We start from the raw sequence: 14,170 nt of genomic DNA on the forward strand, positions 1-14,170 counted from the left end.
AATGGTCTCTCTTACCCAGATATGTTTTTCAATTTTTCAGATGTGAGCATTTCTAGACATAGATCTGTTGGCATCTCGTCTGAATAAAGAACTTCCCAGGGGCCTATTCAGGTCCGGGGATCTTCAGGCGGAAGTAGTGTATGCATTGACATTTCTTTGGAATTATCTTTTTGCCTATTTCTTTCCGCCTCTAGTTCTTCTTCCAAAGTGATTTCCAAAATTCTTATGGAGTATTTGTTTGTTATGCTGGTGGCTCCAGCATGGCCTCTCAGGTTTTGGTATGCGGATCTCATTCGGATGGCCAGTTGCCAACCTTGGACACTTCCGTTTAAACCAGACCTTCTTTTCTCAAGGCCCATTTTTTCCATCAGGATCTCAAATCATTAAATTTGAAGGGATGGAGATTGAACACTTGGTTTTTAGTCATAGAGGTTTCTCTGACTCATTGATTAATACTATGTTTCAGGCTCGTAAATCTGTCTCTAGAAAGATTTATTATTGAGTCTGGAAGACCTACTTTTCTTGGCATTCTTTTAAAATTCATAGAATTTTATTATTTTTTCAGGTTGGTTTGGATAAGGTTTTGTCTGCAGTTCTTTGTTAGGACAAATCTCTACTCTTTCTGTTCTTTTTTCACAGAAAGATTGCTAATCATCCTGATATTCATTGTTTTGTACAGGCTTTGGTCCGTATCAAGCCTGTCATTAATTCAATCTCTCCTCTTTGGAGTCTCAATTTGGTGCTGAGGGCTTTACAGGCTCCTCCATTTGAAACTATGCATTTTCTGAACATTAAATTACTTTCTTGGAAAAGTATTGTTCCTTTTGGTTATTTCTTCTGCTAGAAGAATTTTTGAGTTATCTGCTCTTTTTTGTGAATATCTTTTTCTGATTTTTCATCAGGATAAGGCAGTGTTACTTCCTGATATTCATCATTTTGTTCAGGTTTTGATTCGTATCAAACCTGTCATTAAGGCAATTTCTCCTCCTTGGAGTCTTAATTAGGTTCTGAAGGTTTTTCAGGCTCTTCTATTTGAGCATATGCTTGCTCTGGACATTAATTACTTTCATGGAAAGTATTGTTCTTTTTGGACATCTCTTCAGCTAGAACAGTTTTTGAATTATCTGTTCTTTCTTGTGAATCTCTTTTTTCTGATTTTTTTCATCAGGAAAAGGTGGTTTTTGCTGTCCTCATTTCAATTCTTACCTAAAGTTGTAAATTCTAACAAACATTAGGGAGGAATTATTGTTTTCCTAAGACTTCTTTGGTGAGATTCTTACTTTCTTTGGATATGGTAAGAGTTGTTGTAATTCTATGTTGAAGCTATTCAGATTTCAGATAGACTTCTAGTCTATTTTTTATCTTTTCTGGTTTTAGGAAGGTCAAAAAGCTTCTGCCATTTATTTGGCATCTTGCTTAAACTTTTGATTCATCATGCTTATTTGGAGTCGGGTGGATTCCCGCCTCGGAGGATTATGGCTCATTCTACTAGGTAAGTTTCGACTTCCTGGGCTTTTTAAGAATGAAGCTTCTGTTGATCAGATTTGCAAAGCAATGACTTGGTCTTCTTTACATACTTTTACTATGTTCTACCATTTTGATGTTTTCTCTTCTTTAGAAGCAATTTTGGTAGAATGGTACTTCAGGCAGCTGTCTCAGTTTGATTCTTCTGTTTATAATTTCAGTTTTTTTCATTATAAAAATTGAAACTTTTTTGATTTGGGTAGTGGATTAATTTTTCAGCGGAATTGGCTGTCTTTATTTTATCCCTCCCTCTCTAGTGACTCTTGCGTGGAAGCTCCACATCTTGGGTATTTATTATCCCATACGTCACTAGCTCATGGACTCTTGCTAATTACATGAAAGAAAACATAATTTATGTAAGAACTTACCTGATAAATTCATTTCTTTCATATTAGCAAGAGTCCATGAGGCCCACCCTTTTTTGTGGTGGTTATGATTTTTTTGTATAATGCACAATTATTCCAATTCCTTATTTTTTTGATGCTTTCGCTCCTTTCTTATCACCCCACTTCTTGGCTATTCGTTAAACTGAATTGTGGGTGTGGTGAGGGGTGTATTTATAGGCATTTTAAGGTTTGGGAAACTTTGCCCCTCCTGGTAGGAATGTATATCCCATACGTCACTAGCTCATGGACTCTTGCTAATATGAAAGAAATGAATGTATCAGGTAAGTTCTTACATAAATTATGTTTTTATGAATCCATTTTCTTTCTTTTTTTTATAAATTTTCACTCTGTTTCCCATTCTATCAGGCCTGTTATATATATCATATATAGGAGCATGTACAGTATATACATTTGCAGAATTATTTTTATTTTATTTTTTTAATTTTGTTTTGCAATTATGTCTCAAACTGAACCTGCCTCTGATGTTACCTTAGGATTTGAGCTGCCTGAACAGGTATTTACCAAAGCTAAGTATTTTTGTTGTATTAAATTTAAATTATTCAGCTTTATTATGTGGCTCTTGTTTTTAACAAATTGTTAAATGCTGATAATATATATATATGAGTACAAATGCACCCACTGTTATTCTATCTCAGTCTAATGTACATAGCATTACTGCAGACTTGTAAGATTTTATTGCTGCAGCTATAGAGAAGGCAATGACTGCTATTTTGCCTTCAAATAAACGTAAAAGGGTTTTGCAACATTTTCCTAAACCTATTGAATTAAGTTCTGACCTTCAGCACACTGATGTATCCTCTACTGATGGGGTTTCCTCTGATTCAGAGTATGCCATGTCAGAGACAGATATAGACCAGTCTTTTTTATTTAAGTTAGAATATATTTGTTCTCTCTTAAAGGAAGTTTTGTTTACTTTGGGTATTGAGGAGTCTAAACCTAATAATTGTCTAAATTCTGCATTTAAGACTACTGTTATTACTCCTGAAGTATTTCCTATTCCTGACGCTATCTCTATTGTGATTACTAAAGAATGGTCTAAGCCTGTGTAAGGAAGGTGGTTGAGGTAATTGCTCATATGACACTTGCTTCAACTTGTGTGACTTTGCCTTTAAGAGAGTGTGCCTTTAACAGAGTGAAAGTACATTATTAATTTCATGTAGATGACACTGTATTTCACTGAGTCATGCTACAGCGGTAAACAACCGATGTATACTAATGATAAGTTGAAACCCAGACAGAACGAGGGTGTAACTTTGGCAGGGGTCACTCACTGTCACTAAAAGAACATCTTGATAACACATTCGTAGAGGGGTTAATGCTAGCCATATGTTAAAGGATTAATTATTATTAATTGCAATAGGTTAAGTAATAAAGCCATTATGGTGGTTTAGCTATTATTAATTATATCTATGTAAAGATTGTTAAAACTATTGTTGGTGTATGTAACAGAAGTAACTGCATAAGAACACATGATAAGATGTATATTGTTAAGCAGAAAATATGGAAGATGACAGCATTGCGCTTAGGAACACGTGAGGGAAAGTACCTTGGTATGCCCCTGGTAAGCTTGGGTGAGGCTAAAGCAGACTGGCCAGATGCTTTAGGTCTCGTCCAACCTTGAGGGGAGCGGCCCGGGGTCTGTGGATTTGCACCAGAACTGTTACGTAAGTGAACAGTATAAGAGAGGTACCTGTGGGCAATCTGATCAGGAGACTTGTGACCTGTCGATGGACGCATCGTTCAGTGTTGTTCCTGTTGATCACCCTTTTCTCCTGTTCCAAGATTGCCCAGATGTCTTCTCCAGTCGTGCCCCAAGACAGGATGCTGAGACACATGATCACAGTGATGTATTATTTGTTTGTTTAAAACTAGCTAGAATTGTCTGAGTAGTAGTATAACATAAGATTGTTATCGGTGCGTGCGCAGGCAACTCAGTTATAATTTTCATTGCTAAACTGTAATTGAAAACTGCATAGATAGGATAGGAATAGGATAATTGTACAAGTATTATAATTGCATAACAATGAACATTGGTTTGTGGTATTTTGTTGTCATAATTATATTGCAGAATAAAACCATTATTGTTATCATAAGCATTGCAAAAAACCTGTGTGACGTGTCAGTTGTTTCCTTGCTGTAAGTAATATATGATAAGTACATATCCTGAAAAAGAACCTCATAACATTATTGGCATAGTTGGCAGGATACATAATTGTTTCACTTGAGGAAAGAAACTGACAATTTCTGACTGAATGTGTTGTGTGTATGAGCAGAGCTGATAGACGCACCTATGCCCTTTGCTAGCTGAAAGGCCGTGACCGAAGGGTGGCAGAAAGCCAGTGTCAGCCCCGGAGCGAAAGTGAAACCTCTTTGTAGATAAAATAATAAGCCAGATAATATATAGTTGTATCTTGCACGGTCAAGAAGTATAAATATATATTTCTGGATTAATTAGAATTGAATTGGTAATTCCTCAAATGAGCCATAAAAGGTGTGTAAATAAACAGATATTTTATGGACGTAGCCAAATTGTCACTTTGGGATTAAATTAATTGATATTGCATAGGTATATACATATTTACGTATATTGTCACTGTAAATGTATTGATTAATGTCAGCAATAACTGAATGTATTACACAAATGTTTAGAAAGAAAACACAAACGTTTCCCCCGCCAGACCACAAAACCTTGTGGTTTGGGTTGGGATGCCGTATCAAGAATTAGCAGGGGAAGTCTTGTCTGGGACTGACCTCCCAGATAACACTGAAATCTTTGACAAAATAGAACCTTGTGAAGTGTTGCAGAATTTAAAGGCTAAAACAAATTCAGACACAGAAAGGTTGCATATGAAATTATGGGTGTTATTACAGGCATACAGAAAGACACATGAGCAGTTAGAGGAAGCTGTGGAACAGACTGTATGCTTGCAGAGTCAGAATAAATTGCTATTGAACAAGAGCGCGTGTTATGAAGACGCAGCTCAGAAGGAAGATGTAGTTAATATAGCTGAGGCTGAGATTGAAACTAAAGATATGTGGAAGTTATGTCAACAGCATGTGGGCAAAAAAGTGAATGTACAGAAGATGAAACCCTCTGATCCGGTAATTAGTGCCAGAGTGACTGTTTCTGCCCCCATGCTAGTTGAAATACAAAGGCAGAAAACAAATGAAAAGAAAGATGCTAAAGATATCCTGCAGCTAATCTGTAATCAGCTGGAGAGCATTAAAGAGAACAGTAAGTTGACAATTAAAAAGAAGTTACAGTCAGTGTTACAGAGCAGGGCCAGATGGGACCCTGGGGGGTGGGATGAAACTTTGTAGAAATGGAAGTTCCATTTGGAAAAAGCAGTTAATGTACTGATTGACAGACCTATCACTGACAGTGAAATCCCATTGTCCAGAATGATAGGCACACAGGAGTACATTGAGCATCACGCTCAGCATGCTGTGGTAACGTGTTGGGAAACTAGCCCTGAGGGGAAAATATCCCTAGTTGATTCCCAAACGAAATCCACTGGAATAGGATACCAATACCTGGATGGTACAAAAGGGGCCAGTGCCCCTGAAGCCCCAGGGCCAGGGTTGGACTTGCTTTCATTGGAAGACCTGGAGTAATATTTCCAGGGCCCATACGAAACAGGCCAAGCTCCCAGTATCAGTGTGGTTTATTTTGAGCAAGCTTTGATTGATACTGGAGTAGAGGCCACTTAGATTTATTAGGGGGGGGGGCTATAGAAGTAAAACAAGAAGGGGTGGAATTGAAAGTAGGAAGTCTCCCTAAGCAGTGATGTTTTGTTTTAATTGTACCATCCCAGAGTATTTAATTAGCATAGATGTATTAAAAGGGAAGTTACAATGTAGTGATTGTAGTCAATGATAGGGAGCAATGATTGGTTGCATGTGCCTGCGGGCAAGTGCTATTTGTGGAATTAAAGTGTTTCCTTCCTAGATATTTGCTGGTGTCACTGCTATTGTAACAGGTGCTCTGTTAGGAATCCTTTTGGCCGCATGCATAAGCCAACCGCTCATTAGCCAGATGATAAATTGTGAAGATGCTGTGCCAGCTATCACACCTTTTATGAGGGAAGCATGACCGTTCCGTATTGCACAACATGGGCATCCTGCTCCATCCCATTTACCTTTGATGACGACGTAACCTGTTTGACCAAAAATGAATATGGATGTTGGATGTTCCTTACCAAGCGGGAAAGGGTGGTATTTGAACTATCAGAAGAAGAGACAACTACCCGTGACATCCCTTCCTCCACTATACATTGTTTAACTAAAGATTTTGTTCTGCCGCAATGACCAGGGAAGACTGTAAGGACTCAAAGGAGGATGAGAGCTGGACAGTTGTTTTACAGGATGAGAACTTAATATTTGAATTGCAGGAAGGGGTTGAGTTAGTTTGTGAAAATCCCAGTACGCCTTCCACTTCCCCAAAACTAACAGTGGGGATTCAGGAACGCATTTTAGGTTGTTAAACATCCACTGATACACAGGTTCGTGCTGTAATGTTAAACATATCATACACCGATGGGGAACCAGAGGGTCTGACATATGTGTGTAAATTTACAGGAAAAGTGTAGTCCGAACCCCTTTTAATGTATATCAAGAGACCTGTAATGGATGGGAAATTATAAAACGACCCAAGGGAAAAAGGTACCATGCACGGCGCCACTTAGGTTCCCTGCATGCCTCCTCATGGGAACTTGATAATACCTTTGTAAAAACTGCCAAAGATGTGTTTAATGTGACAAATTCTCAGGGACCGTGTTGGGTATGTGGGTTTGTGCCTCACGGGCATACTAGGGGTTACCCTTATGTAGGTGTCCCTTTAACCATGAGTATGCTTGCCGACATGATTGGGAATAAGACTGTGTGGAATTTTACAGGTGTTAACACACCAGGTAGGGATGACTTGCTGGATAAGTTGCATCTAGCTAATAATGTGACTATGGGTGCTATTATGTTTCAAAATCTAGATGGAGATATATCTAGTACTAACAAGCTAACCCAGCTACCCGACATGATAATGTTAATGTACAACATAGGACGACTAGTTAAAAATAGGACAGGTGTATTCAACATTAAACTGAAATTTTATGAGAAATGGAAGACTAAGTTTGGTGAGCCCAGAGACCTTATTAAAGACTGGTACCAACTTAATAGGGAAACACTAGCAGGTAACACATGGACTAAGGATGGGAGGAAGCGACTGAATAGGATATGTCCTCCTTTTGTTAAACTACCAGTGGGATATTATTGGTTGTGTGGGAGGTGGGCAGTAAAGGTAATACCTTGCACCCATTATGGCCCATGCTTTTTAGGATATATCTTCCCTGCTTTTAACATAACCACCACGCTTCCACCACCTATATTGCATAGACCACGAAGATACCTTGACCTGGACAAGATACATGAGGGAGTTAAAATTAGTGAAGGTATGCACCTGCTTGCAACATTTGTCCCTCATTATGGGGCTGCTACAGCCCTCACTAGATTAAATACGCTAGCTGATTTAGTAGATGAAGCTTTTAATGTAACTAGAGATGCAATAGAGTTTTAGCATTAGAACAGGAACAAATTAGGATGGTGGCATTACAGAATAGAATGCCTCTAGACTACCTCCTAGCTGCAGAAGGAGGAGTCTGCCAGAGAATCCACCAGCAATGCTGTGTGTACATAGAAGACAATGCAGGTAAAATCAAACATGACCTACACAGACTAGAAGAATTGCAAAAGCACATACGTGAGGTACATGATGATTCATTTAGCAAATGGCTTAAAGACTTTGACTGGACTTTTGGACTGGGGGGATGGCTTGGAAGCTTAGGAAAAACTATAGTTAAATGGCTATTAATAAGTCTTGCTTGCTTGTGTGGGATATTCATTATAGTAAAAATGTTTGGATGTTTCTGTAATACATTAGGTAGGATATGTTTTAAACCAAAAGACAATATTACTTGAGTGAATGAGCTTTCATTATTAAGGTATGTGTTTAGAAACAAGCAAGGTGTCACATGACCAAGGGGTGGAATGTAAGGAAGGTGGTTGAGGTAATTGCTCATATGACACTTGCTTCAACTTGTGTGACTTTGCCTTTAAGAGAGTGTGCCTTTAACAGAGTGAAAGTACATTATTAATTTCAAGTAGATGACACTGTATTTAACTAAGTCATGCTACAGCGGTAAACAACCGATGGATACTAATGATAAGAAGTCAAAACCCAGACAGAACGAGGGTGTAACTTTGGCAGGGGTCACTCACTGACACTAAAAGAACATCTTGATAACACATTAGTAGAGGGGTTAATGCTAGCTATATGTTAAAGGATTAATTATTATTAATTGCAATAGGCTAAGTAATAAAGCCATTATGGTGGTTTAGCCATTATTAATTATATCTATGTAAAGATTGTTAAAACTGGTGTATGTGACAGAATTAACTGCATAAGAACACATGATCAGATGTATATTGTTAAGCAGAAAATATGGAAGATGACAGCATTGCGCTTAGGAACACGTGAGGGAAAGTACCTTGGTATGCCCCTGATAAGCTTGGGTGAGGCTAAAGCAGACTGGCCAGATGCTTTGGGTCTCGGCCAACCTTGAAGGGAGTGGCCCGGGGTCTGTGGATTTGCGCCAGAACTGTTACGTAAGTGAACAGTATGAGAGAGGTACCTGTGGGCAATCTGATCAGGAGACTTGTGACCTGTCGATGGACGCATTGTTCAGTGTTGTTCCTGTTGATCACCTTTTTCTCCTGTTCCAAGATTGCCCAGATGTCTTCTCCTATCGCGCCCCAGGACAGGATGCTGAGACACATGATCACAGTGATGTATTATTTGTTTGTTTAAAACTAGCTAGAATTGTCTGAGTTGTAGTATAACATAAGATTGTTATCAGTGGTTGCGCAGGCAACTCAGTTATAATTTTCATTGCTAAACTGTAACTGAAAACTGCATTAGATAGGATAGGAATAGGATAATTGTACAAGTATTATAATTGCATAACATATTATAAGCATGAACAGTGGTTTGTGGTATTTTGTTGTCCTAATTATATTGCAGAATAAAACCATTATTGTTATCATAAGCATTGCAAAAAACCTGTGTGACGTGTCAGTTGTTTCCTTGCTGTAAGTGATATATGATAAGTACATATCCTGAAAAAGAACCTCATAACAGCCTGGTACCTCTTTTAACCCTTCTTCTAGGTTTAAGAAATTGTATCCTTTACCTGTAGCCATTTTAGAACTTTGGGAAACCGTTCCAAAAATTGATGGGGCAATTTTCACTCTTGCCAGATATACTACTATTCCAATGGAAGACAGTATTTCTTTTAAGGATCCTTTAGATAGGAAGTTTGTAACTTATTTAAGAAGGGTATATTTTCATATTGTCTATTTTCTTAGACCTGTTATATCTAGGGCTGATGTTGCTGCTGCTTCCACTTTTTGGTTGGACAGGTTAGCACAGCAGTTGTCTTCAGATTCTGAATTATCTAAAATTCTTTTACTCCAACATACAAATCTTTTATTTATGATGCTTTATACTGTATGAAGATCAATGTCAAATCCATATCTTTAGCCATTCTAACTAGAAGAGCTTTATGGCTTAATCTTGGAATGCTGACATGGTGTCTAGATTATTATCTCCACTGTTACTGAGGGGTAAGGGAGTCTTTCTGCCCCAAGACAAGAAATCTAAGGGTAATTTTTAAGCTCCCAATAATTTTTGTTCCTTTCTTTAGAATAAAGAATGGAAAACCACTCCTTCCCATAAGGCCTCTGGCTCTATTTGGAGACCATCTCCGAATTGGAATAAATCCAAGCCTTATAAGAACCCAAATCCTGATCCTAAACCTACATGAAGGTGCAGCCCTCTAACCAGTTCTTCTGGTAAGGGACAGACTAAGCTATTTCAAAGAGTTTGGACAGATTCTGTCCAAAATCAGTGGATTCAGAATATAATTTGTCAGGGGTATCGAATAGGATTCAGAATAAGACCTCCTTTGGGAAGATTCTTTCTTACTCGTGTACCAAAAAACCCAGTAAAATCTCAAGCCTTTTCTGAAATGTGTTTCAGATCTAGAACTTTCAGAGGTAATTATCCCGGTTCCACAGCAGGAACAAGGATTGGGGTTTTTAATCAAATCTATTCATTGTACCAAAGAAGGAAAATTATTTCAGACCAATTTTGGATCTGAAAACTTTAAATCGTTTTGTAAGAGTCCCAACTTTCAAGATAGTGACTATAAGGACTATTCTGCCTTTTGTTCAGCAAGGTCACTTCATGTCCTCAATAGACTTACAGTACGATTGCCTTCACAATCCGATTCATCCAGATCACTATCGTTTTCTGAGATTCTCTTTTCTAAACAAGCATTACCAATTTGTTTCGTTTCAGTTTGGCCTTGCAACAGCACCAAGAATATTCTTAATAGTTTTAGGTGCTCTTCTATCTGTAATCAGAGAGCAGGCTATTGAGGTGTTTCCTTATTTGGAAGATATCTTGGTACTAGCTCAATAGATTTCTAAATAGATTCAGTGTCCATGACTCTATCCCTAACAGAAAAGAGACGTTTGAGATTGGTTTCAGCTTGTCTAAACATTCAGTCTCTTATCATTTCCTTCAGTGGCTATGTGCATGGAAGTTTTAGGTCTCATGATTGCAGCATCGGATGCAATCCTTTTTGCTTGTTTTCATATGAGACCTCTATAGCTTTGCATGTGGCACCAATGGTGCAGGGATTATACTCAGATATCACAACTGATATACTTAAATCCCAACACTCAACTCTCTCTGAGAGTTAAACCATCACCTTATTGTTCAAGGGGCCTCCTTTGTTCGTCTTACCTGGACTGTAATCACAACAGATGCACGTCTCACAGGTTGGGGAGCTGTTTGGGGATCTCTGACAGCACAAAAATTTGGAATCCTCGAGAGGTGAGGTTACCAATCTATAGCTTAGAACTCTGTGCTATTTTCAGAGCTCTTCAAGCTTGGCCTCTATTAAATACAGAATCGTATATTCAGTTTCAAACAGACAATGACACAACAGTGGCATATGTCAATCATCAAGGGGGGACTCGCACTGCCCTAGCAATGAAAGAAGTGTCTCTAATACTTTCTTGGGCGGAATCCAACTCTTGTCTAATTACTACGATTCATATACCAGGTATAGACAATTGGGAAACGGATTATCTCAGCCATCAGACTTTACATCCGGGGGGGAGTGGTCTCTATCAGATTGTGCAGATGTGGGGTCTTCCAGACATAGATCTGATAGCCTCTTATCTAAACAAGAAACTTCCCAGATACCCCTCCAGGTCCAGGGATCCCCAGGCGGAATTGATGGATGCTCTAGCAGTTCCATGGTTTTACCAACCTGCTTACATTTTTTCCACCTCTGATTCTTCTTCCAAGAGTGATCTCAAATATCATAATGGAACAATCTTATGCGTTTCTAATAGCACCAGCATGGCCTCACAGGTTCTGTTATGTGGATCTTGTACGAATGTCCAGTTGTCAACCTTGGTCACTTCCTCTAAGACCAGACCTTCTGTCTCAAGGCCTGTTTTTCCATCCGGATCTCAAATCTCTAAATTTGAAGGCATGGAAATTGAACGCTTAGTCCTTAGTCATAGAGGTTTCTCTGACTCTGTAATTAACACTATGATACAGGCTTGTAAGCCTGTTTCAAGGAAAATATATCACAAGATTTGGAAAACCAATATTTCATGGTGTTCCACTCATGATTATTCTTGGCATTCTTTTAGAATTCGTAGGATTGTACAGTTTCTTCAGGATGATTTAGATAAAGGTTTGTCTGCCAATACTTTGAAAGGAGAAATCTCTGCTCTTTCTGTTTTATTTCACAGAAAGATTGCTAATCTTTCTGATGTTCACAGTTATACAGGCTTTGACACGTATCAAACCTGTTATTAAATCTATCGCTCCTCCTTGGAGTCTAAATTTGGTATTAAATACTTTGCAGGCTCCTCCTTTTGATCCTATGCATTTTTTTAATATTAAACTACTTTTTTTGGAAAGGGTTATTTCTCTTGGCTATCACTTCTGCTAGAAGAGTTTCTGAATTACCTGCTCTCTCTTGAGAGTCTCCTTATCTGATTTTCCATCAAGATAAGCTGTTTTTCGGACTTTGTTTAATTTTTGCTTTAAGTTTTGAATTCTTACAACATCAATAGGGAAATTATTGTTCCTTCCTTGTGTCCTAATCCTAAAAATACTCTTGAAAGGTCTTTACATTCTTTGGATGTGGTAAGAGCTTTGAAATATTATATTTACGCTACTTAAGATTTCAAAAAGACTTCTAGTCTATTTGTTATTTTTTCTGGTTCCAGAAAAGGTCAGAAAGCCTCTGCCATTCCTTTGGTATCTTGGTTGAAACTTCTGATTCACAAAGCTTATTTAGAGGTGGGGCAGTCTCCACCTCAGAGAATAACAGCTCATTCTACAAGATCAGTTGCCACATCTTGGGTTTTCAAGAATGAAGCTTAAGTTGATCAAATCTGAAAAGCAGCCACTTTGTCTTCTTTGCATACCTTTACTAAATATTTCCATTTTGATGTTTTTGCTTCTTCGGAAGCAGCTTTTGGTAGAAAGGTTCTTAAGGCAGCTGTCTCGGTTTGATTCTAGTGCCTATGATTTAATTTTTTTGAATTTTTAAGAAAACTTAATTATATTTTTGGATTTAATTTCTCAGCGCAAATAGCTGTTTTTATTTTATCCCTCCTTTTCTAGTGACTCATGGATTTCCACATCTTGGGTATTATATCCCACACATCACTATCTCATGGACTCTCGTCACCTATATGAAAGATAATAAAACATCATTTACGTAAGAACTTACCTGATAAATTCATTTCTTTTATGGTGGCGAGAGTCCATGAGACACACCCATTTTTGGGGCTTATGATTTTTTTTGTATTTTAACCATGTCTGCTAGTACATCTCTCTCTCTTCTCTCTCTCCGATCTTGCATTTTAAATAAAATATGTTAAAATGTATTAAATAAACAAATATGATGTCCCAGCGCTGAGAAAACTACTTATTCACAGAGGGAGCTTATTCACTAATGAAATAAGTTGAACAAGCACAAGGCAACTCTTATTCCATGTTTTTGTGGTGTTCAGTATCTCTCCCATTGGGATTGACTCACCTGGGCTGATGTAAAGCAATCTTTTAAACAATTGAGGACTTGAGATGAGAAATACTTGTTTAAACGTTCATGCTCTTTTGTTTTCCCCATTAATTGAGTCATTTGTTAATTTTACTGCTTGGTCTTAGGCTGTTTGTTGACGGAGACTCTTGCTCGCTAATTGACTAATTTGAATTTGCATTTTCTGGCTGGTAGGTTAGCTGCTTCTGCTGGCATTAAACATACTTTAGGGGGTGAATATATTATACATTCCTCTCTAATTGATTTTCTGTCTGCATTTTTAAATAATTGATAACTAAATATATTTAACTTTATGTATTTAATACGTAAGATCTTCGTTCAGATTGACTGTGTGTCCTTACCATTGCCAAACATGTCTTTCAGAAATCAATTTAGACAATTAAGACATAGATTTCTCCACTGCTGCTAGTATGCTGTCATTCTGAAAAACAAAAAGAATTCTATTTGAAACTGTAAAACCACATGAATTATCTATTCAGTATTGGATCAATGGAACTTCATCAAGGTTATATATTTCAGCTGAATTTTTACATGTTGCCTATAGGTTTGAAGAATGCACACTCACATGTCCCAGTTGCAGAAATGCATTCATTATTCATGAGTTATGCTGTATAAAGGCATGCAATTTAGTTGTCAGAACAGAAGTAGTGATTTGGTCTCATGAAGGAACGAATGAAGACTGCATCTTAATCTTCTATTTTTTGGACAATATAATTATTGCTTAGTCTGAGCTGCATGACAACAGGGATTGTCCTGAATTTCCTTCAGTTTTACAAAAGGGACAAAAGTTATATGTCCCCAAGGTAACTGCATTTTTCTTCTTGTGGTTTCAGACACCAGAACAGTCCGATAACAGACTACCAAGGTGTTTGTAACAGCCAGATAATGGCTGTGACTGCTAGGAATACCGTCACTTGTTTCATTGTTGAGGTAATCTCACTGGCATATGACACTCTTTGGGCCTATTTCCTGTATACGTCCAAAAACAGACTTTCAATAGCAATTGAAATGGGAAACACATAAAAGAAAATA

This window comes from Bombina bombina, chromosome 6, assembly GCF_027579735.1.
Source record: "Bombina bombina isolate aBomBom1 chromosome 6, aBomBom1.pri, whole genome shotgun sequence".
In the NCBI taxonomy this organism is placed as follows: Eukaryota; Metazoa; Chordata; class Amphibia; order Anura; family Bombinatoridae; genus Bombina; species Bombina bombina.